The following is a 10,406-nucleotide window of genomic DNA, read 5'->3' on the forward strand; positions in this document are numbered from 1 at the left end:
CTTGCCATTTGAAAATTTTGAGTTGGACCCCGTCTGAGACCCTGCGGGGGACCCTGGGACAAAGTTTTTTACCCCAGAAAGTTTGTCGTTGAAAATGATGGGATACGTGTTGGCCGAGTTTTCCACTTACCCAACCGTTTCCGAACAAATGACTCGGTTCAAACTATTCTGCCATGTAATTTTTTTGTAGTTCTTACATTACAAAAGATGTTGTATCTCACGATATTCCTCCCGGTGGCACGTATAACTTTGGGATTCATCTAGTTATAACATTTCAAATGCAAACACAATTGTCTCGTTCGGATCTCAGCGGAGCCACTGCGTGACCCTTCCTTGTCAGTATGATGTGCTTAGTGCCTGAAAAATACGAAACCTTGATTTAGGGACCGTCCAAACGTTTGTAGCCCCTGACTCAAAAAGTCCAATATATTTTTATTGTATGTCTTATATATGAAGAACTACATATATTGTAACCCAACCCAAGATATCACTTAGCTCAGTGTGATATGCTTATTGCGTAAAAAATATGAAAAGTCGGTTTAGGGACCGTCCAAAAATTTTGTGGCCCGTTAAAAAAATCCAAAATATTTCATTAATCGAAATTTTTCTTGTACTCCTTATACCTGGAGAACTACATATCTGGAGAAAACTCGATTTAGAGACCGTTCGAATATTTTATGGTAACTGATCCAAAAATTAATAATAGCCAAGATCATAATATTTTGATCCATTTTTTAGATCATTCCTAAAATTCTTGTTTTTATCCAATCTTTCTTTTAAACAGTATCACTCTCTTTGTTCTCAATTTGAAATGTATGAAGCAATTATAAAGCATTGTTTATTATCCAATTTGTATTCGGTGTAGAGCTTCAATTTTCTCAAAGTTTCAAATAAGATAATGAAATATGATTTACTATCGGAATTCGTGTCAGGTATTATTATTACTTTTATTGGTGTTTTCCTTTCTTTCAATTGTTAAAACAAGAAACTTCCTTGCACTGTCATAAAATATGTGCTCTTTTCCAATAGCATAATAAGTGCTCATATAATTTTAAACTTTGAAATTAAGAATTGAATCAGTACAAGAAGTACAATTTGGATAACGAATGATTTATAATTGATGTTAGTGGCGTACTGAAGGAAAGGGATTAAGGACTTTGAAACCTCCTTGAGCAAGGTATTATGCAAAATTAAGCACGTTTATCATATTAGCACGTTTATATACATAAACACTTGATATTATATAAACTTGTGTTCCTAAAGCCCCTGAACCCCCTAAACATTTGCGTAGAGTACTGATTGTGTTTCTCTTATTATTTTAACCGTTTTATGCTTTGAACGAAATTTGAAGTGCAGGGACCCTGTGAAGCACCTTTACTATCAAAATTTCTTTAATGGTTCTCTGTTTTTCTTCAAAACAATCAATAACGAACGAAAAATAAATGATTGAGTTTGATTTTGAAACAAAATTTGAAATACTATCAAAAAGTTGGCCCACCCAACCTTATTTTGTAAATGCCTCTTAATAATTTTCAAAACAAACTATTTTCTCTTCAAACCAATCAATAAGAAAGGAAAACACGTTATTAGCTTGAGTATTGAATCGATATTTAAGAGCAGAAAAAACAGTATGAAGTTGACCACCAAATGTATCCTGCAAATAGATATATTTTACTGGTTGTTTTGAAACAAGTGATTTTTTCTTCAAAATAAGCAACCCGCCCCGAAACAAATCACCTTCATCAACATTATTTCTTAATTATATTCTTATGTTTTTCGAATCAAATTACTTTTCTTCGAAACAAGCAACAACAAATCCATATCAAACGATTGATTTTGGTCTTGAATCGAAATTTGTAAGTAAAGAAATCAGATTGAATTTGATCACAATCTAAATCTATTTTGTAAATGTCTTTCTCTATTTTTTCGAAACAAGCGATTTGCTCTTAAAAACAACCAATAAGAAACGCTTGGCTTCGGTTTTGATTCGAGACTTTAAAGTGGAGCCAATATGAAATTCCATCACCCATTTCTCTTGAAAAGACACTTTATGTTTTTCGAAACAGACTATTCTTTTTCAAAATAATTAATAGCATACGCATATCAAACAATTGATTTTGATTTTCAATCAAAATTTTAAGTGGAGGAACAAGGGTAAATTTGGCCATATACCAACTTTATTTTGTAAACATCTCTTTATGTTTTAAGAAAGATACGATTTTTACTATTTTTTCTTCAAAAAAGTCAATAACAAACGAAAAACAAACGATTGGCTTCCGATTTCAATTCGAAATTTGAAAGGAGGCAACTTTACATAGGTGCATTGATTCCCTTAAAAAATTCCAAATTTCCAAACGCAAATTCTAAGCCTACAGTTTTAAAATTGCAGTTACATGTACATACTTCAACTTAGTATACATAAAAAATTACAGCATTATAAAAATATCAGACAAATAATATTATTTATTCGGTATTGAAAACCTCGAATCAACTATTGGAGTTATTTAGCGTCATTTTTTTAATATCACAAAATTAAAGGTGTGGGACATGGATATATTACGAACAGTATTTTTATACAATTTGTATATACGGTATATATATATATATATATATATATATATATATATATATATATACAGTGAAACCTCCCTTAACGGACACCTCTCAATAGCGGACACCTCTATAATACGGACAGATTTTTTTGTCCCGGCCAAAATATATGTTCTCTTACGGAACAAAACCCTCCCTTTTACGGACACTCTCAGATACGGACGCGGACAGTTCTTTTATTCCCCAAATGTTCAATAACTTCTTCATAACGGACAGGAATTATTCTCGGTTCTGCGGTATATTACAGTAGCCAGAAAAGTATTTTCCCTACAAGTGAATCTATCATGAGTCTACAGCTGGTTAACTATCAAACAGAACAGGTTCAAGCTGAACTTGAAATCCTTTCTTCTCCCCGCGATAAACTGTTTTTTGGTGGAAATCCTAGAAAACCTTTAATAAGCAATAACACTCATGTAGAGTCAGTCGTATGGCCAAGAATTCTATGAGAAAGATCTTTCCTTCCCTAACAAATTTAGTCCTCTTTCCTCTAGGCCTTGCATCTTTCCCGATAATTTCAGAAATAACAAAACAAACATTGTTTGTTTTACAATAACATTTTCAATGAACAATGTTTCTTCTCTTACTGTTTTGGAAAAACAACATTTTTCCTTTACTTATGATACTGGAACAAGTTTGGGTCAATAAACATATGCACTATCAATAACTTTTCATCCATTCCGCCAACGAAGATACTGCGCCAGTACACAAACACACTCACACACGTTTCTTCCGCAACAAAAATACTGTAAATGAAAAACGCTTACATGGTGATGACATGTACTTAAGAAAATAACCATACACGCATTATCTTCTGCAGTATACGAATATATTAACACATTCCCCATCAATAATAATAATTAACAGAAATGAATTTCTCCTTCATCTCTCTTAGTAATTTAAATTGGGTCTGCGTACTAAATATAGTATCTTCATATTGTATTTTACGTATTTACGCTCATACATAATGTATTTACTGCATACAATTACTGTTGTGAGAAATTAAATTTCTGTAACCTCTCTGTAACGGACGTAATTCATGTCCCATTGGTGTCCGTTATTGAGAGGTTTCACTGTATATATATATATATATATTTAAAAATATAGACCATTTAGAATTATTTATCCTTACAATTTTTTATATCCACAAATTCAAGGTGAGGGATATGCGATATTGATATATTCAGAAAGTGTTGACCACCCTACAGAATGTCGATCCTATGCCGTTTCGGTCCTGTGTCGTGTCGATCCTATGCCGTTTCGGTCCTGTGCCGTGTCGATCCTGTGCCGTTTCGGTCCTATGCCGTGTCGGCCCTGTGCCATTTCGGTCCTATGCCGTGTCGATCCTACGCCGTTTCTTTCCTATGTCGTTTCGATCGTATGACGGTTCTCTCCTATATATCCTTAAGAAAATAATTGTTACTTAATATTGCGTAATTATAAAATAATGTATTTTTTATTATTTCGATCGTATGAAAGTTCTGCTGTCGATCCTATGCCGTGTCGATCCTGTGCCGTTTCGGTTCTGTACCGTGTCGATCCTATGCCGTTTCGGTTTTGTGCCGTGTCGATCCTATGCCGTGTCGATCCTATGCCGTGTCGGCCCTACGCCGTGTCGGTCCTGTGCATGTAACCCATATAAATGGAGCCAGAAGTTTTTCGCTGTCTTCATTTCCGAACATGGCAAGAATAAAAATTCCTGCTCACTTCGCTCGTAGTTTGTTACATTTGCATATCAAATTATTGGCATTACTGTAAACTCGTCGAGGTTATAGCACTGTGTGATTAAGAAATTTATCCTCCTGTATTAACGCGATGTCAGTCCTATATTACATATACTGACTTTACTAACTTTTAATAAAATTCCGTTGCGCAACAGGCTTTCAACAATAATGACAAATTCTATGACCTATAAGATCTGGGTTAAAATCGGTTAAAAAATGTTGCCATGATTCTGAGTCACAACACAATTGCCAGATACCCCGGCTACACAGAACCAAGCACAAACACCAAGGGTCGGGAAAACCGGGCAAGTCTCTGGGATGCCAACGTCAGGGTACGACCAAACAATACCCCAAAACAAAATTACGTACGTATTTTCTAAATATCACTATAATAAAATGTAAAATATAAGCCAGGATTAAGTAGCTTTGGAAGGCGCCAGAAAGACATCTTTTCTTCATTTCCCACTTCCTTGGATTTTATGATATGGACGAACACTGTGCAGAAAATTATGCAGATTTAATAATAAAAGTCAAATTAGAAAATGAAATTGACATCAAGACGTGCAGAGAGCAAGGCTACGATGGAGCAGTACTAATGAGAAGTTGTTTTCTGGCTTGCAAACGCGGATTCAAAAACATGCGAAACAAAAGCGGTTAATTTTTTTGCCACTGTACAAGATATATGTAACTTCTTTGGTAGCAGCGGAAAACGCTGGAAGCCTTTACAAGACTGTATTCCCAAGGATACATCTCCGGAAAATGAAATAACACTGAAGGAACTCTCAAGCACGCTGGGATTGAAGTCATAATGCCGTCTTCACACTAAGAAAAAGGTATGACGTCATGAAATGTCTTAACGTCATGTGCTTTACTGAAACAAAAAAAGAACGGACAGAAGCCGTTCGTTAAAAAAAAAAATGGAAAAGTTCGATTTCATTGTAATGCTTGTGTTTTAGGAAAACAAACTAAGAAGCATTAATATTGTGTCAAAAAAAGCTGCAGAGCCCCAATAGCGCTTGTCAGTGTCAACGAAAACTTTAAGAAAAATGTTGTACAGTGGTGTAAGATCTTACAAAGAATGTGGCTCGAGTATTAGAGGAAGTCAGTGCTCGTGCGCACAAGTTCGGTTTTTCAGATAAGTTTTAACGAAGGAAGCCAGTGCCGAAAATATTCTTTGATGAATTGGCATAAGGTACGCGATTTACTGACCCTGTCAAAGAATTCATGATTGAAGTGCTATTGCGTATTCTCGACTCCGTAATAGTAAACATAACGGTACGCTTCAAAGAATGAGAGAACATTGTGAAAGATTTTCGTACTTATGCCCGTCAATGTTACGAACCACTCTTGAAGAAGAGGTCACCAAGCAGTCATATGACTTTGTGCTTCTGTATGCATACAATTTATCCATTGATTTTCCACGAGAAATGTTGACTTTTAGATACTTTTCAAGACAGACTCAAATCTTTCAACCCACGAAGAGATGCTTCATTTTATTACCAAATCTGACCTCAGCTCAGCATTTCCAAATCTCATGATTATGCTTTGTTTATATGTAACTCTTTCTATTACAGTTGCAACTGCTGAGCAAGCAGTCTCTAAGTTAAAATTAACCAATAAATATCTCAGAAACAGTATGACCAAAGAACGCCTTTGGGGTGTGCCCATGCTGACAACAGGTATTGAGCGAAAATGAGATCATGAATTGGTGATATCTCCGATGTGATAAAAGAATTTACAGAAGCAAAAATGAGAAAGAAACTCTTTTTTGTGTAAAATTCGTCGATTTTAAAAACTGCAAATAGAAAAATGCTTAGCAAGTGGTTTCACAAGGTTTATTATTTATTTTATAATTATGTAAAATCGTAACATACTATATAGATAAATTCATTTAAAATCCTTTTGGTAATACTGGTTGATACATTGCTGAATATTTACACTACCACTGCAAAAAGTCCGAATTTTGCATGAGTCCAGTTTACTTTTAAAAGACATACTACAACGATATAAAAATAAGAACTGTCAATATCCTCCTTCTGATAATTTTCGGCTTACGGCCGTTCCTGCGCATACGCATAACTTATAGATGATCATGCATGGGACCTCTTCGATAAGTGAGGAGTGCGCCACTAAGAATTTTGTCTAGAGGGGCCAAATGTCATTGTTACGCCACTGACCAATAGCAAAACGTCTCTTTTCAATCCAATAACAAGCCATCGTTGTCCAGTCCAAACAACAGGATACACCAAAAGTCCAGATACAAAAATGGAAATCCATAGAAATTATTGTGGCGACATGTCCATGTTGTCACAATGCACAGAGAAAATATATTTTCAAAGCACCCCCATTTCGTGTTATACCAATTACTTCATCTATTGTCTTTAGGGCCTTAGTTTTCTGTTCCAAATTCTGATCAACAAACAACTTGGTGAATACTTACTTTGTAATGGTTAATTGTCCTCTACTGATTGAGTTTAACAATATATTGTCTTCTATCAATTATTTTATTTTCCCCACATAAACGGACATCACTCTGTCATAATGGATTAAATCATTCAAATGTGAGAAAAAAAGTCAAATTTGGCACAACGACCAAACTCTAAAACATGTTTACTAAAGGTAATATTAGTACGGTTTAGCTCTGTTCTGCCATCTTAAAAGAAGATACAAAGGACCAGAGTAAAAATTTCCGGACATTCCTTTGTGGATTCAGCATTTCAACTAACTTGATGAGAAATACGTGAAAAAAACCAACATGATACGAAAATCGAGCGAAATTACATGTTACATCACATTGAACTCAAAAATTAACACTTTTAGTCTTGTCTCATTGTTTCTTCCGCGGGAGCAAAAAAAAAAAAAAAAAAAAAGTTTCTCTTTCGAGTCCTTTCCTCCTTTCATGCACGGAGCAACAAAGCTGAGAGTGAGACTATGCCCTATTCTCTCCTCCTCGTCTGCAGCAAGGAGATTGAATAACTAAAATTTCTTAGTCTTAAAAATTGTGTTACTACTTTGTACACAAGACCAGGCGTTTAGAAGGCTTTTATAACAGCAATGTACGCTACAAAGAGCCAAACTTGAATACGTGTACAGGAAGTAATATCAAGATTTTTGACTTGCGCTATGTCCCGATTTCTCACATGGATATCAAACATCGTTGCAAATTCTATAACAAAATAGCGGGCTGCACGACGGAACAGTGGTACGGTGCTTACCTCAGGTGTGTGGGGTCCCTGGGTAGATGCCCAGCCACGTAAGTTTCTGCTGGGTAACATCTTTTCCTTTAAGTCTCAGGATACTTACATTTCCTGTCACATTACCATTCCACCAATTCTCCCATCATCATTCACTTCCTTTAATCAATGTCTCCTTTAGCCTAAAGAGCATAATCATGGGACGTAAAACTAAAAGATTTAATTTTTGTTATAATAAAATAACCAAAAAATTTTATTCCGTCTTTTCTCATTCATGCAAAATAATAAATATGAATAAGCGCTTGTTTATGTCAAATTGTTTTACTTTGTAGTAATTGGGAGACCGCGTAACTTTGTGAGTCCATTATAGAACCGCCCCTGTGTGAGCTTATGGTTACCTTTGTTACTTTCTAATAATATGTCATTCCATGTTCGAACATTCAGTGTTAGCTTTCTTTATCTCTTTTCGGCAAAAAATAATAAAAAATATTATTACGGTTTTATTTTATTCTACTTTTGCTACGATAGTAAAATAAGGAAAGAAACGTAAGCAAAAGGAAAATTCTAGACTATTCTTCCATTAATAAAATATGGACAAGAGCTTACAGCAAAAACTGGATGTAATTGAGCAAATGTCTTCCATTCGAATCAAACCAGCATTTGTGTGTCTCTCTCTACACATCACTATGCCTGTTGTACAATATCTCTCGTAAAATAGTTATACTATTTTAATGAAACTCTTACATGCCACGAGAACTCATTTGTGGCTAAGCGGTTAGCGTAACCACCTTAGGCATGGGAGACTCGGGTTCGATTCCCGGCGGGAGCTCGTGTGGCTCGGATTCCACGTTCATCAGTAGGTCCCATCTCATATAGTCTCGCTGCTGAAAGGGATGTTAAACTCAATATCAACTCAACTCTTACATGCTACGAGGGGGAGTGAAACATTCCGAGCTTAATTCCCTTTAAATTGAAGTAGACAATAAAGTTGTCGGCAAATGAAAGCCTTATCTGTCAATAGATAACTGGGTTGAAATCAATTGAATAATAATTGTACAACATATATCATTGCAGGTAGAAAGTAGGATTGAAGAAGCACGAGGAAGTTACACGTCGTCCAAGCTGAGAATCCTTATGAAATTCTGGTGTCCACTGAAAAGAGCGCAAGGACAAAAGCAGCGCATGAACAGAAACCGCACATGGACACAAACAACACATGCAAATACAGCGTGGACAAAAACAGTGCATGGGCAAAAACTGTGTGTGTACTGAATCAGTTTATGCAAATACTGCGTATATAGAAACAGCGCTTGGAAAAAACGCACACAGGGAAAAACAGTGTGTGCACAGATGCGACGCGGAAGAACCAAGAAAATAAATCAAAATAGCGCGTTCTTCATTAGTAACTCGATCCTAGTAGTTCTAAAAATATTTTCAAATGAAATTCGACACAAGTCAATATATTTGATTGGGTTTGGTAGTGATACGAGAGCCACTATTTGTATTTTGAGTCTACCAATGAAAAACACTAATTTGTCATTGAAAATTGATTGTTTTTCTAAATATTCTCCTTTATGATCAATACACTTTTGCATTCTTTCGAACCATTTGTCAAAGCAGTTTTTCAATCTTCTTGAGACACCTCCAATATATGGTTTTTGAACTCATCAACGGTTCTTTCGCCGACGAAAATCGTTGTCCACGCAATTTATTCTTGACATTCGGGAACAAGAAGAAATCATTTGTGCCAAATCAGGACTGTACGGCGGATAAACCATCAATTTGATTTTTTCAGAGTTCAAATAGTCGGTAGTTAGAAGAGATATGTGAGAGAATGATGATGAATGATCCGACTGCGCTTGTTTGTGTTCCGTATTTGACCGAACACCTCTGGCAAACAAATTGCTGTGTACCACTCAGAATTGACCGTTCTACGTACCTCTAAAGGCATAGTTGCACATGACCAGTTTTCCCGAAAATACAGGTGACCATTTGTTTCGATGTGCTTCGAGCGCGAACAACTTTTATTGGATTTGGTTCATCTTGAAACATCCACACAGTCGACTGCTGTTTACGTTCCGGTTCATATGCATATATCCATGATTCAATCTTACAATCTTACGTACGTCTTTCGAAGCACCGCCATTGTATTTATTGAGCATTTGTATGCACCAATCGACGCGAGCTTCTTTTGGAGTTTTCGTCAAATTATGTGGGATCCAACGAGAACAAACCTTTCTCACAGCTCAATGATCATTTAATATATTATATATGCTGGTGGAACTAATGTCTAGGGTTGCCTCAATCTCACAGTATGTCACATGACGATCTTGCAGTATTAGGTTTTGCAAAGTATCAATGTTTTTTTGAATAGCAACTGACTTTGGACGATCTTCGCTAACTTCGTCAGTGAGCGAATGGGGGCCACGAATGAAATTGTTATACCAGCGCTTCACAGTGGTAAAGGATGGGGATTGATCGCCAAATGTGGAAGTAAATTGAATCGCGCGAAAATTTTCACGAGTTAATTCCATTTTTCTGTTGTCACGCCATCTGCAGGTCAACGTATGTAACCGCTTTCCGGATCTCTTCCTGGTGTCCCACCAATGAGCACTTTTAGGAGACCTGAACTAACCTGGTTAAGACATCAAAGAACATTTCCGAAAAGGGATTGCAAACCTTTTCACGAATCGTCCTCCGGTCTCAATAATGAAATGAGCATTAAGCACCAAGAGGTTCAGATGTCTCGTCTCAAAATCCTCGTCGACGTTCATATGATCGCTCAGAGCACAGCTAATACAAATAACAATCGTGCATGTTACAAAAACACATTAAATAAAATAACACTATGCTTATTTATTAAAACACTATTTTTAAAATG

Source organism: Thermobia domestica, chromosome 3 (assembly GCF_964235325.1).
Source record: "Thermobia domestica chromosome 3, izTheDome1.hap1.1, whole genome shotgun sequence".
Taxonomy (NCBI): Eukaryota; Metazoa; Arthropoda; class Insecta; order Zygentoma; family Lepismatidae; genus Thermobia; species Thermobia domestica.